This window comes from Hordeum vulgare, chromosome 4H, assembly GCF_904849725.1.
Source record: "Hordeum vulgare subsp. vulgare chromosome 4H, MorexV3_pseudomolecules_assembly, whole genome shotgun sequence".
Taxonomy (NCBI): Eukaryota; Viridiplantae; Streptophyta; class Magnoliopsida; order Poales; family Poaceae; genus Hordeum; species Hordeum vulgare.
In genome coordinates this window covers 507,107,363-507,121,691 of record NC_058521.1, presented here as the reverse complement: position 1 = coordinate 507,121,691, position 14,329 = coordinate 507,107,363, and the positions used below count along the sequence as shown (strand labels likewise).

Here is a 14,329-nt window from a genome sequence, read left to right as displayed (position 1 = left end):
ATCCTAACATAAGTATTTCAACAAATAAGTGTCATATTTAAAGTAACAATCACACATGTGCGTTTTGGCAGTGGGAAAGATACAATGCACACCTACTGAACGGCGAGGAGCAGTTGTAAAGGCGGCGATGCCCAGGTCCATGCCAAGGATGAACCCAATGTTGTCTAAGTGGAGCCGAGTAGCAGGGAGTGCCTCCACGACGTTTTCTGCGGACCGCTCGGGCGCCCGTCGCCCATTGCATTTTTGCTGCAGCTACACGAGCACTGTAGGGGAGCATAGTAAGCAGTAGCAGCATGAGGGCACAGGGGGCCCAACCAGGAACCACAAGATTAGTACGCGCTAACCACGAGCGGAAGAAGCATGCACACGACAAGAAACAATGGCGGTGGCATGACATAGCGATATCAATGCACGAGCACATGGGCCCGATGGTGGGGTAACTGTGACACCTACAACATGACGGGGCGATGATGCCTATCTGGTAACCCAAACCCTACCTCGCCGGCCCCAACGAATTGGATGAGAGAGATATATAGAGAGACAGATAGAGGGAGATAGAGATAGACCTAGCCACTGCCACCGAGGACCACGCAGAATCACGCGGAGGATCCGCCCCCATCTTTCGTCAAGCACCAATAGTGATAGAGGGGTGGTAGCTTTCAATCTAGGTGGATGAGGGAAGAGGAGAGAGGAAGTGTCTTGATGATGACCTCGAGGCCCGCAATGAGGTCGACAATGACTCATATTTGAACTCGATGACGGCTCCACCTTCTACCTCCATACTGACTCCTCTAGCCCCTTACCGCCGCCAAGCAGATCCACGACGGCGGCACGCGAGTGGTTTCCGTCGTCGTGTCAATCGATCTGCGGCGGCGTAAGGACCCGCGATGGAAGCTGGGGCAAGGTTATGTCGTCATTTTCATGCGATCTAGGAATGCCTTGTTACATATTCGCTCTATTTTCGTGTGTGTGTGGGGGGGGGGGGGCTTTGATTCGATCGAGGGATGCCTCGCTATAGGTTCGCTTGTATTTTTCGTGTGCGAGGGGGCGGTGATGGTTTTTTCGCAGCGAGGGGTGACCGGTACGTGCGGGAGGAAATCGTTACGTGGAGGTGGGACTGGAGGCAAAAAAAGGAGAGACGAAAATAAACCATGAAATGCGGGCTGCCAACTCTTATTTTAGAGCCAAAGACACTGGTAGTCAGAGAACTTGACTCGCGCGTGCAGTTAAGTCACACTACACATAAACCAGAAAACCTGTCATAGAACTTGCATTCCATGTGCATCTAGGTCACACTAGCAATTTGGAGTGGCCTGCCGCTCGGTTTTCTTTTTTTGAGAGTCACGTGAGGCGCACATGTGGCGTGTGTGGGGTTGTTTTTTTGCACAAAATACCCTCTTCTCTTTCATAATCACGTGGTGACATCCCTACCTAGGTTGAACGTTGTTTCTCTTTGTTGATAATGGGATAGGCAACTAGCGGCGGCGATTCGGGTGCGTCGAGCTCGTCGACGGCAAGTGTACCGGCGGAGATGACGGAGATGCACTCAAAGTTGAGGACACAACAGGGTGGACGCCCAATCTACGGTTAGTTATGTGTCAACCCCTCCCCTTAATAGGTAGGGTTATCTCCCACCACCACTAGATTAGGTACATTATGTCTAAGATAGATTAGGTAATGAATTAGTATAAATTGTAGGATCTAGCTCTTGTTCTTGTAGGACTGTACCCACTATTATGTTTCATCTACTAATTGCTTCTTGTCGATGTCAACATCGGCTGATGTCAAGTAGGGGGTCCTAACCATTGCTCTTGGGCCAATGGGTCACAAGGGATGAAGGAGACGATGTTTACCCAGGTTCGGGCCCTCTTGATGGAGGTATAACCTTACGTCCTGCTCTTGTTGTTATTGATGAAGTAGTACGGAGTACAATGGTTGTTCTACCTCGAGATCGACTATTGTGGTCTAAAACCCTAATTGTAATGAGCTTAACCTATCTTACAGACAATGGCCCCTTGGCTTATGTAGATACCAGGGAGGCTAGGGTTACACAAAGTCGGTTACAATGAGAAAGGAATATGCTCATCACTACATCGCCTTAGATTGTACGCCAAGTCTTCGGGAGGGTCCATCTTGATTTCAAAACAACCCATGATGATCGAATGGTCCAGTATCCGGCCCATCAAGAAAGATAAATGTCCCGAGGACCCCCTTAGTCTTGGACTCCCTCAGTAGCCCCCGAACTGCCCTCCAATGTCGAAACCTTGAACCTATGGCTGCTTCCTACAGTCTTTAGCTTGTGAGGCGAGTTCTCCTCTTCCTTTAAACGATGATAGTTCGACTTCCGATGACCGTGTTTCCTCAAAATATATATATATATACATACATACATACATATATATATACATACATAGAAATCTATTCATCACCCAGGGTGTAGAATAGTTTATTCTTCACCCAAGATAATTTTACGATCAATTTACAAATAAATTACGTTTGAAATGTCAATAGTTACATTTATATTGAATTACTACATAAAATTTGACAAAATAAAATAAAAAATATAGGTCACAATAGTAGAAAAATTGAGTTGATTGTATTTTTTGCACTATTTTCGTATGGTCGTAACTTTATGGGACATAAAATACTTTTACATTCATTATATTTTTTTACGGTCACTTTTTACGTATAAAATAAGATAAAATTTATGGAATGTTTGATGTTAAAATAGAGGGGGTGAAGAATAACTATTCTATGACATAATTTAATTATGAAACAATCATAATACTATTCATCAGTCAGGGTCTAGAATGAGTTATTCTTCACCCGAGATAATCTTACGATTGTTTCATAAATAAATTTTGTTTTGTATACAAATAGCTACATGTATATTGATTCATTATGTAAAATTTGACATAAGAAAACAAAAATATATGTGAGAAGACTAGAAAAAGTGCATTTTATATGTATTTTAGATTATGTTTTACGTTCGTAACTTTATATAGCATAAAATTTGTTTTAGGATGATTTAAAATTTTGTTATGTTCTATTTTTAGGAAAGAAGTAAGAAAAAAATTATAGTACATAAAAATATGGTGCATTGATGGTAAAATAGAGGGGGTGAAAAATGACTATTCATCACCCAGGGTGACGAATAGTTTAATATATATATATATATATATATAGGACATGGATTTGCTATGAACACTAGCTCGGGTGGTTGCTATCTGAACTCTTTGTTTTGCATCAGATCTGAACTTGCTTGTAGATAAGGTTCTCTCTCTCTTCCTCACACACACATGCGCGTATCCCAACACGTACATGCAGCATAGATTGCAGTCACTCCAGCGAAACTTTATATCTTTCCTTTTCTCTATCTTTATCTCTCTCTCTCTCTATTTATATATATCTATATATACTAGTCAAGTGCCCGTGCGTTTCCACGGGAATAAATGTTTGTGCTGCTATTTCATCGTGATGTTGCTTGTGTCATCATGATGACCAAAGTTATAAATGTTTATCCTGCTATTTCATTGTGATGTTGCTTGTGTCATCATGATCACCAAAGTTATTTTGGATAGTATCATGTATCGTGTTTTCTTGAAAGGAAATGTTCCTTTAAGGCATACTTCTAGTACCCAAATTAATACTCCCTCCGTCCCAAAATTCTTGTCTTAGATTTGTTTAGATATGAATGTATCTAGTCAAGTTTTAGTATTTAGATACATCCATTTCTAAACAAAGTTAAGACAATAATTCTGGGACGGAGGGAGTAGTAAATAGGACTGTCTTGTGCATTCCTATAACTATTTGCTTTAGTCATGAGCCTGCAAATTTTTTATATCGGGTATTGAATCTTTTTGGTATGAAAAAATCAGACATCAATGAAGGATTTACCCATTAATCGAATAGGTATTATGTTTGAAACATATATTTTTCTACTAATAGAAAGTAAAAGAATATGGTATACACGTCACTTATAGGATCCAAAAGATAAAGATAAATATGTCAGAAGCTAGTAAAATGTAGAAACAAAAACCAAATGTTTGCATTTATTCTTGACCATGTACATTAGGCCCATTCGATCCACTGGTTCATCGAATATTATCTTCTACTACTGTATTCATTCTTGATTCATCTGAAGATCACATCTACACTTGCATCTGAAGACCTGCCGGACATTCTTGTTTTAAAGGTGCCCAATATGCGTCCACAATTGTTCTGCACATGGGAAGCTCTCCATCTTGTCAAAGGAGAAGCTTCGTTAATTCATACACATGCAAAGCAGAGTATCATCTCCCCTCAGCAACAACTCGCATTAGTTGATGTTTGTTATATCCTATAATAACATTTTTGCAACAAGGTGTCCTGGAGTGAGTGCACTTCTGATGGTGGCAAAGAGATCGGGAGCCAGAGTGTTCATAGTATTCCTGAATCTAATAACAGTCCAAAAACAAGCGTGATTGCCATCCCACAAGATGGTCGTGACGGAATCATGGTGATTCCCTACACAACTACACCACAGGGAAACATGATCTATTTAGGCTGGGCATGAAAATAAATATATAATTTAAGTATGTTGACATGGGAAACCAACATATTCATATCAGAAACACAAAACCATTCATATATATAAAGAAAATCATGCACCCACACACTCATCACATGTTTCTTTGTGTCAAAGTCTAGCATAATAATCGCCCGCGAAATATCGTTCAGGCTAACCCAAGTCGCATGGTAGTTTCCTAGAAAAATGAAGCACCCACACACCCACGTCTTTTTTAGATATAGACATGTTAAGAAGGTACAAAGCTTCAATGCAAAAAAATTTTTGTCGTGTGCTATTTCTAGCGTTGAACTTCCATTCAAAGTTCAGAAAAAAATATATTCAAAGTTCCGTACATTTAATGATTGCGTGCAGGTTAGTATTTTACTTTTTAGATCCTTGAGGGTCTTCTTATCCTATTCTAGAATAGCTTATGTAAATATTTATGTTCATGGTTTGATAGTTGCTCATCCAACTTGTACGAAAACCAAGCTAATCTTTCAACCATAGATCTAAGAGGAATACACCTGGTATGAAATTCATTGATAACATGAAAAATAAAAATGAAAAATGGCATGAGAGAAGCAAAAAGTAAATGCAGCCAAGTAACTTTGGCAAGGTAAACACAAAAATTCTTTATTGATTTATCATTTCAAATAAGTTCACAAAGACATCATAATAAGAATTTCTAATCATGTGATATTAGTTAACAAAAAATGTGTACCCGATACAGAAAATGGTAAGCTGCACCCAAAGCTCATGCAAGATGGGGAAATAATGTTTGGAATAATTTACGTAGGCACATACTTGGGAATCATAGTTGGCCATACAAAATTAGAAGAAGCAGAAAAAGGCATCGGAATGAAGTTCATGCCATTAAGGTTTAAAAGCTAGCAAAGAATCAACTGCGGGGAATCACAAGCTTACCAACCCATAACCGTAGAAGCTTATTCGCATTGAGGTCTTCCATCTCACTCAAGAGAACCACCATAGCAGTGTGACAATGCCTCCCCCAAAAAGGTCATCTTCACAACAAAGTAAAGCAATTGATATCACATTCCAGTTGATGAGTTAGTGTATCTTTACTTACTCTTTGTCCGATCCAAGCATGTGCACGATTCCAAACTCCAAACTACAATCATATCGACTACCGGAATGAGTGGCTATGCCGACGGTTGATGCCCATCGGCGTAGGGCCATATGGCGTCGGCGTAGGGGTGTATCGACGGACACTGTCGGCATAGCACCTTCGGGATCGCGAACGTCGGCGTACCAGACCACGGCGTCGGCAGTGAGCCTTATTCCAGTAGTGGTCATCCCTTTCTTTTTTCACTGTATAGCAGCACAAGCATTGAAACCAATTTTGCTGCCTCAAATCAAATAAGAACATGGATTTAGATTCTTTAAGAACTATCGGAAATCTTAGCCGTGTGCAAAAAATAAATTGTCTAAACTAATCAGCATGTTCATATGAAGCGTCTAGTGAGACTGAAGCTCCCTCTGAGCCACCTCCCTGCCGACACCCTCAAGCCTGGTGGCGCCACCGCCACCGTTCTCCTCCAGCGCAGCCACCATGTGCGCCAGAATGCCACCATGTTGGACATGAGCCCGTCTCCCACGAGGTCCACGAGCCCACGACACCGACCTTCTCCACCTACGTTGTCGCATGGCGCCTACCCGCAGATCCCACGCCTCTATAAACCTATGCTTCTAGCAAATTCAACATAACCAATTTCATGGGGAACAACACTAATTTAGCGATTCAATTTTTTCAATAGTGTTGTGTTCTCTAGAACACAAAAACGTTGAATAGAGAAATTGACCAAAGTGAATCAAGAAAGAGTACAAATTTTTAATAACAAATACTCGATCTCACTAAAAAAATGCAATACAATAATTACAACATCACAGGAAAGCTACATATTTATCACTATAATTGAAAATTGAAAATAAAAATAGTCTAGGCCAGATAGCTCACCATAGGTGATTGTACACATGGCCCATATCCTTTTGCACCATCTGTTGTGTTGTCAAAACAGGTACGCAAGAGAAATTAATAGAGAAAGGTCATAACCTTTAACACTACTTTCGTACCATAGATGCTTGCAGATTACATGGACACATACCATTATATTGCTGCTAGTTTTCTTCCAACTTATTGTGTTGATTTTGTGACCTGATCCTGAAAAGCGACATAGCAGACCTACTTTGTCACAAGTCATTGCAATCACATGTATATATGCTCCAATAACCAGAACATCAAGTCCGAAGCCTTCACGAAATTTCAAGTTTGGGCTAAGAAACTTCAGGCAAGCTGTCAATATTGAAGATAACAAAACTAATGAAGTCATTACTTAGTCCATATACCAATAAATAGTCATTGAGCCCAACAAATTTGGAATGATGAATGCTCCCTAATTTCTTAGAAAAACTCATTGCGTTCATGCAAATGAATAACTAAGTTTTAGATAATTGATATGTGCAAGTAAGTAGTCAACAAAACCCCCATAATGTGAGCGCATTCTGCACTACAACACTCCGTAATAAAATTAGTATCCCTACAACGCGCTTTCCAAAATTCATGGAAAACTTTATTGGAAGTTGTGGACCACAAGAGCAAGGGGATTTGGGGACATCCTAGCTCTAGCGTAGATTTAAACATATTAGGGGAATCAAGGTCACACAAACCATGGACGAGGCAAGTAGTCTCGTTGGATCCCCTTGAGGCCATGCACGAGCTGCCTGAATGCCGGTGGGTTCTTCGTACCCTCCGCTGTCGTGGATGTGTGCACATGGATCCGGTTTCACAAAATATTCAAAATACATCTGTAAGTTCCAAAAAAATATTGAGGGATATGATCGGATTACTACCTAGGACAATCCCCACGCTCGAAGCCCGTGATGCACGCACAAATATGCGCCATTTTGGAGTAGATATGCATTCTTGCTGCCTCCTTGTTGAAGGGGTCTGAGGTCTGGGTACAAGAAGCTGAGGTAAAAGCACCTCAAAGATGTCCACAAGGTCCGCAGCAACAGGACAACAAAAATTTGATGGTCTAGTACGCAGAGACGTGGAAAAGAATTGAGGTCTTACAGCTGTTTTGCAACTAACTGGTGACGACGGGAGGAAGATGGGCAAGAAAACATACTGGAGAGACGCAGGCTTGCCGTAGTGAGCAAAGTCGAGTGACGATGACTCCGGCGGCCCCTTCTCCATCCCTCAGCTTCTTGTGGGGCACAGTGCGGCACGATGGGGTGGGGATAGGGTTCCTACAGCACGGCGGGGCGGGGATAGGGTTCAGGCGGCGAAGCGCGGGGGCAGACGGTCGACCCGACGGCCGGTGTCGTGTGGGATGGAGCGGAGGTTGGGGCATGTGGGGTTGAGCGTCGAGCTCATGGAGGAGTCATATGAAGACGACCGGCTATGATGGAACAAAGACGCGATGGGTGGCGTGATGGGCGGTGCAATGACGGAAGATCCTCCACGACGCGCATCTCCAACAACTTTGAGCCCCACATCCCTTCCTTTACCAACCTGGATTTATTCACGGTGTGTCACGTTGCCTCGACAGAGAGCACATTTGAATCCAGCAAATATATCCTCGCTGATGTTGATCACCTTGGATGCTTTACTAATACCACCTCGGCCCAAGAACCAAAGACGATCAAACACATAGGGGTGGCCATAATGCATCCTAACCTTGAGTAGGTTGGCAAGGATACACTGACTCAGAGTGACGAAGCATGTTTCTTGGGCAGACATAAACCAGGCCAAGGAAGAGACAGAACCGGTGAACACATGCTCCCGAACTCCAAGGATATTTGGCTTGCAAGTTGACGGGCGGTAAGGATTGAACTCCTTGAGTGGGTTTCTCATCTTGAGAGCTTCTTCAAAGTAGTTTTCTTGGTTCATGTCGATGGTCTAAACCGCATCGCCCTTGTGAAGATGAGCACATGGTTCGGGTTCTCCGGTTTACCTTCACCAAGCTTCATCGGTCCAGGAAGCTTAACCCGATAAATCTCAACCTCCCTGTGGACCAGTTGGTCGTACTTCAGAAGGACGGAGAAGTACTCTGTTTCACTTGCACCTGCAATGTCCGAGCATTTTTCATCAACATAAGCGACACGCAGTGCCTCGTACTTCTTCATCAGCTCCAGTATCTCAACAGCACGGGGGTCATTTCTAGCTTTCTGCCGACCATAAAGCTGGCATGCAACCACATAATTGTATTTCATAAGGGAGTCGGTCCGATAATCGCTACCTTGAAACAAGGAGCTCACACCAGCACCACTGCTTGCTCTGCTCAGTGCTGCTGGTGCACGTGAAGAAGATGCGCTGCTAGAGGAAGTAGAAGTCAGATCTGGTGTTGAACAATTCTTCTTCGATCGAGTAATCAATGTAGGATATTCACACGCGGATTCGGAGATCGTTGGCCTCTGTTGCTGTTCAGATGCGGATTCAAGAAAAGTGAGCATCTTGAGAGCTTCATAGTAATACATCATCCCCCACACGGTGCGGGATAGCGTTTGTCCCCTGTACGAGACCCACTGCCGGAGATGTCTTAACCTCTGCTCCTCGCTGTACATCCCCTCACGCTTCATGCACTCTACAAAGAAGTTCCACTCATCGGGGTAAATCTGCTGCAGATAGTATAATAACGAGATGCCATCTTCATTCTCCTTATAGAGCTGGTCTCTGGTGTACAGGACCTCTTCATCATAGTATGGTGTCAGGACACTAAAGGCCATCATCCTGTCTACCTTGGTTGCTCGTGGCATGTCCATGAACAATGAGTTGCTGAAGAAGGCAATCCTTTGGCGAGCTCCAAGGTTCTTTGGAACATGGATCATATGGTCCCTTGAGGTAAGGATGGTGTGCATCCGGCGCACCTTCCTATAGAAGGTGTCATTCCCCTCCTCAGCAGCAGCGGGCAGCAGGATATTTTCCAGAAAAAGAACTTTGGTAGGCCGCTCACTGCTCCTTTTCTCGACCTGGAAGTCACGAACCGCAACATCGTAGAGAGTCTGAAGCACATTGACAATCTCGTACATATCATTGTTGGGCTTGAGCAGCAGGCTGAATAAAGCTACGAGCTCGGCATGGACATCTTGGAGCACCGACATGTTATACTTGGCCGTGAACCTCTCCCTTCCCATGGATCCATCGAATACATGGAACAACTATGTCACGATGCCATGATCCTCGGTTCCGTCCTCGATGATCTCTGGCAGCAAGTGCTTTGTGGTGTCATATACCTCAATAACCGCACAACAGCGATAATCGTTCTTGCGGATCTTCCTCCACAGCCTGCGATCAGATCCTCCTTTGAATTCCTTTGCCTGTGCAAGTGCAAGGGACAACTCGTTGGATAGCAAGAAGCACAACCACCGGATTACACGCACATTTAGTTGCGCAGGTAGCAGCTGAAGAAGCTCCACCTCAAGATCGCTTACGATGTCCACTTCCCGGGACTTGGCGATTATCTCGTTCCAAATAAGCCCAAACCGTCTCTCCTCCACCTTATTTGACTCAAGGGAGATGGATCGGTATAAGAACAGCCCATATCATAGCCGCAACCGACGCACGAAACTCCGAAGCCTACCGAGAAAGTTGTTGGGTTCATTCTCATGTTGCTCCTCCGGCATAATGTTAAATGACATGGCACTTGCAAAGAACTGAAACCGAAGCCGCAGTTGGTTCATGTCCCTGATCTCCCCCATGTGCATGAAAAGCCCCATCCATGCGCCCGTCAGAGAAGAGAAGATGACATACCAGATCTGTATGTCCATGAGGTAGATCAGAACCATGGGTAACCACAATAAGAGCACAACAAATGGATTCTTGTGGGTAAACAGCTCGTGCCAAACATATGCGGCCGTGCTCAGGCTGTATATCTCTTTGGTGGGTGTCACAAGTGGCCTGATCTAGAGGAAATAAGTGAAGGGGAACTTGACAGCAAGCACAAGTATCCAGAAGGCCGAGTATTTCACACTGTCGAAGGAGTTGGTCTGCCATAGCCCACGGCCAACATAGACGCGGCTGTGGAACCACCAGCTGAGAGCGTAAGAGGTTTTCCAGCTTATCTTCTCCAATGCACACCACACGTAGGGGAAAATGAAGAGAAACATGGAAAGGAGCGCTGGGAGCACAAACACAGCCATGACCGCATACAGAAACCTCATGATTCGTGCATGGGTCGCCGGCGATTAGCTCTGTTCACTGTCCCTCTGATTCTAGATTCCCTTGTACAGCAGGGAAAATACGAGGACCCACCCTGCTGTCACAATGGCCTTCAGCACCATGCGCACGGCAAGCACTCGGCTGTCCCTATCCCCGGAGCCGGTGGCACGGCGAAACTGAGTGCCAATCTCCAGCAGCGTCTGCAGGAAGTTGAGCCCGGCCCAGGTGATGAAAACGGAAAACATGTGCACCTGCACCCCACGGTGCGCCCTGAGACTTTGCCACGGCCATGTCGCAGCATGCTCATCCCATGCCACGATCACCGCGGCGTGCAGGTAGAGCACCAGCATCACCCATAGCATGTCGAAGCTCTGGTAAATGTTCCAGAATGTCCGGACCTCGACGAATCCCGTCTTGCAGACGCGGCTGCGGCCTGTGTCCGGCGGCGTGCGGAAGAAGTGCTGCGAGCGCGCCTGGTCCATGGGCCATCCCAGGCGGTCGAACACGTCGCCTCGCCAGAAGTACTCGTTGTGGCTGGAATCGGCCTCCGCGCGGATGACGTTGTAAACGGGCATGATGACGCGGGTGAGGAAAGCGTTGCCGCCGCGCCAGCGCGCCGGCAAGGCGGGGCTGGTGGCGCTGCCCTTGAGGATTCGATGCAGCTCCAGCGCCATGTGGTGGTAGATGTAGCAGAGGCACTCCGGCAGGAAGCGTAGATTGGCAGCCTCGCCCCACACGAGGAGGCTGAGCCCCGTTAAAAGCAGGTCGGCGCGGGTAGTGTCGGCATCGTTAGCGGAGATGTTGGGCGGGCGGCCGACGAAGCTGCACCACGAGGTGTAGTTTCCGAGGAGCTTCTCGCGGAGGGAGCGCGCGACTCGAGGGTCGTGCGCGCCTGGCGAGCCCGCGGAGGAGGAGGAGACCCGCATTTGCACGTTGGCCAGCAGGAGCAGCAAGTGCTCACGGTGGTTCCACACGTTGTCCCTCTGGAACCCGAAGAAGGCACCGAGCGAGTCCATCAGGTCCTCGCTAGTGCGCAACGGAGAGTCGGGCGGCGGGCGGAGGCCATCCACCGCCCGGAGCGCGGCGGCAGCGGCCCGCACCTCGAGGAAACAGAGGGCGGCGGCGGCGGCCCGCACCTCGGGGAGGCGGAGGAGGGCCGGGTGCTCGGCATGGAGGTCGTGGCTTAGCAGGATGTTGTAGGGTTCGCTGGCCGACGGCGGCACGGGGGGTGGTCGTTTGGTGGCTGTGCGCGTCATCGCTGCTGTAGACTTCGGGTGATTTTGTGATGCATATGGTCCGCGTCTCCAACAACTTTGGCCCGCCATGGCCGCATGGATCAACGGAGGTAGGCGGCGGCGGGGCAGAAGGAGGTTGCTCTCGGGAGGAAGGCAAAGGGAGTGGGGGTGCGGCCGTGCGGGCCTGTAGCTAGGGGTTGACCGAGCAGCGGTTTTCATCGGTTTTCTTCTACGGATTAAAATCATGGGGGAAACGATCGATGGGGGAATCGATCGAGGGACGAGGGGGAGTTGGTAGGTTCGTACGAGGAGTGGGAACTGGAAGAGGTTGAACCATCATGACAGATGGCAGATCTTTATTCCTCATTTTCTTCGGGGTTTAGGTTTTCCCATCCACCCCTTTGTTCGGGGCCTCATGTTCTACTATGGTCTTGACTTCCATAATCTCCCTCCGAACTCCATTATCCACCTCTCTACCTTCATTATAGTCAGCGAGACATTTTTCCGGATCGAATCCCACTTCACCCTATGGCTGAAGATTCTCAATGTCAAGCCCAAGGTCGTCAATGGCGAGCAGGCTGACTGTGGAGGGGCGATTATCAGCAATCTTGTTGGGGCCAAATGGCCAAAGGGAACATTCATAGATACTGTTAAGGCATGGCAGAAAGAGTGGTTCCACATCACGGAGCCGCACAACATAGGTGAGGCAACTTCACCAACATTTAGATCCGGCCCTCCCACCCTCCTTGTGTCCTCGATGGAAAAGGCCCTAGATTGGGGGAGGCCGCGGAGGTGAAGGAGGTCACAAAGGGGATCTGCAATTTATTGGAGAAGAAGATCGAGCTTACCAATTTAATTTAGGTAATGTTGCACCGCCGCCTTCTCCCCTGCCAACATCGGTCCATCCCGATGTGAGATCATAATTCGTAAGATCCGGTCCAAGAAACATGTATAGTGCGGAACTTTTTCCGCATTACCCACAAGAAGTTGTGGAAGGCGCTTTTCAAGCCGTAGAAGGCTTGGCCCACAGAGGAGGAGGACATAGGTTTTTCCATTCTTAACCATTCTGGTCCCGTAAGATTTTTATCACATCCTTAGTTATTACCCTTTCCTTCTAACAATGTACTCAATCATTCCTTCTCCCATTCTCGCATGCGTGGCTAAAAAAGTCTGAGCAGATGAACTGTCCGGCACACCTTTCCGAAGACAACATGACGCCCCTACTAGCAGCCATGTTGGTCGAGAAGCCTTACACGACTCCTAGGGAGAAGGGGCTTTAGAAGAAGGGGAATAAGAATATCCGCGACGGTCTTCGGTCCAAAGGTCCGCTGGACACTAGGTGCAAAGAGACACTGGCTCCCTCCAACCTTTAGGGAGAGGAAGTAGATGATGAGGGGGAGGTGACCGACACCTCCCATGTGAGGTAGAGGATGGTGTATGAAGACATCGAGGGAGATCTAGCTCTAGTTGCTCCGAAGAAGCAACATAGGGCCCCATGACCCTATTTGAAGATATTCCAGACTCGGAGAGGAGGAGTCCAATAATGAAGCACCGGTCCCCCGGAGGACGCTCAGGATGAAATCCCAAACACTCCATTCCTTTAAATGTCGTGGTTCTAACAACTAAGCGCATTTGCCGTATTGTAGCATGCAGCGTGACCTCCCAACCGACCAGATTTCGAAGGGAGATTCCTTGCCAGTCAATCTGGATGAAAGAGGGACTGGCTCGCCCAACACACCTCCCCCTGTCACCGAGGAGATCGGCAACGTGGTATCTCAAGAAGCCCCCTGCACCGGAAACCTAGGCCGGGGGCGAAGATATTATGGACGAAGCCAACACCTCGGCCATAAAGGACCCATAGGATGAATGCCTCTTGGCACGAAAGTAAGAAGGGTCCAGACCTTCCAAGTCTCCTCCGAAGACAACTCCGGAGGCTGCTCCATCTCTAGGGACATCAATAGTAGTTCTCCGTGAAGGGAGAGTGCTACTGCGCACCAGGAGCCATCCATAACGGAGCAGTTCTGACCTGGGTGGTCGGCCATGAGGGAGGAAGGTCTCAATTACTCTTTAGTTCCCGAAGAGTGACGCAATCATATGAGTGTGATTTTGAAAAGCATTCAGTCCAGTGATAACGGTCTGAAAGAACATTTTGATGCGCTACCAGCAGGTGTCAAGGTAATCCGTGCACTTTTTTCCTTTACAAAGTGACTGTCTTATCTGTATTATTTGTATGCAATCTTATGCTTAGTAGCCCCCGAGCCGTGTGTGAGTTAGAAAAACTCATGTTGGGGTTAGAATAGTTCAGAAAAAGTTGCATGTGGCCCCCAAGACTCTGGTAGGATGATTAAAACACCTTAGAAGAGGATT

General features: G+C 46.7%; 1 non-coding gene and 1 pseudogene across 1 annotated transcript; both read right to left on the bottom strand.

Moving 5' to 3' along the window:
* Window positions 1-7,844: 7,844 nt before the first annotated feature.
* Window positions 7,845-11,926, bottom strand: LOC123450669 (annotated as a pseudogene).
* On the bottom strand, window positions 8,981-9,060 carry LOC123451570. Its single transcript, XR_006632410.1, has one exon. It is a non-coding gene; the product is annotated as a small nucleolar RNA J33 (small nucleolar RNA).
* Window positions 11,927-14,329: the final 2,403 nt, after the last annotated feature.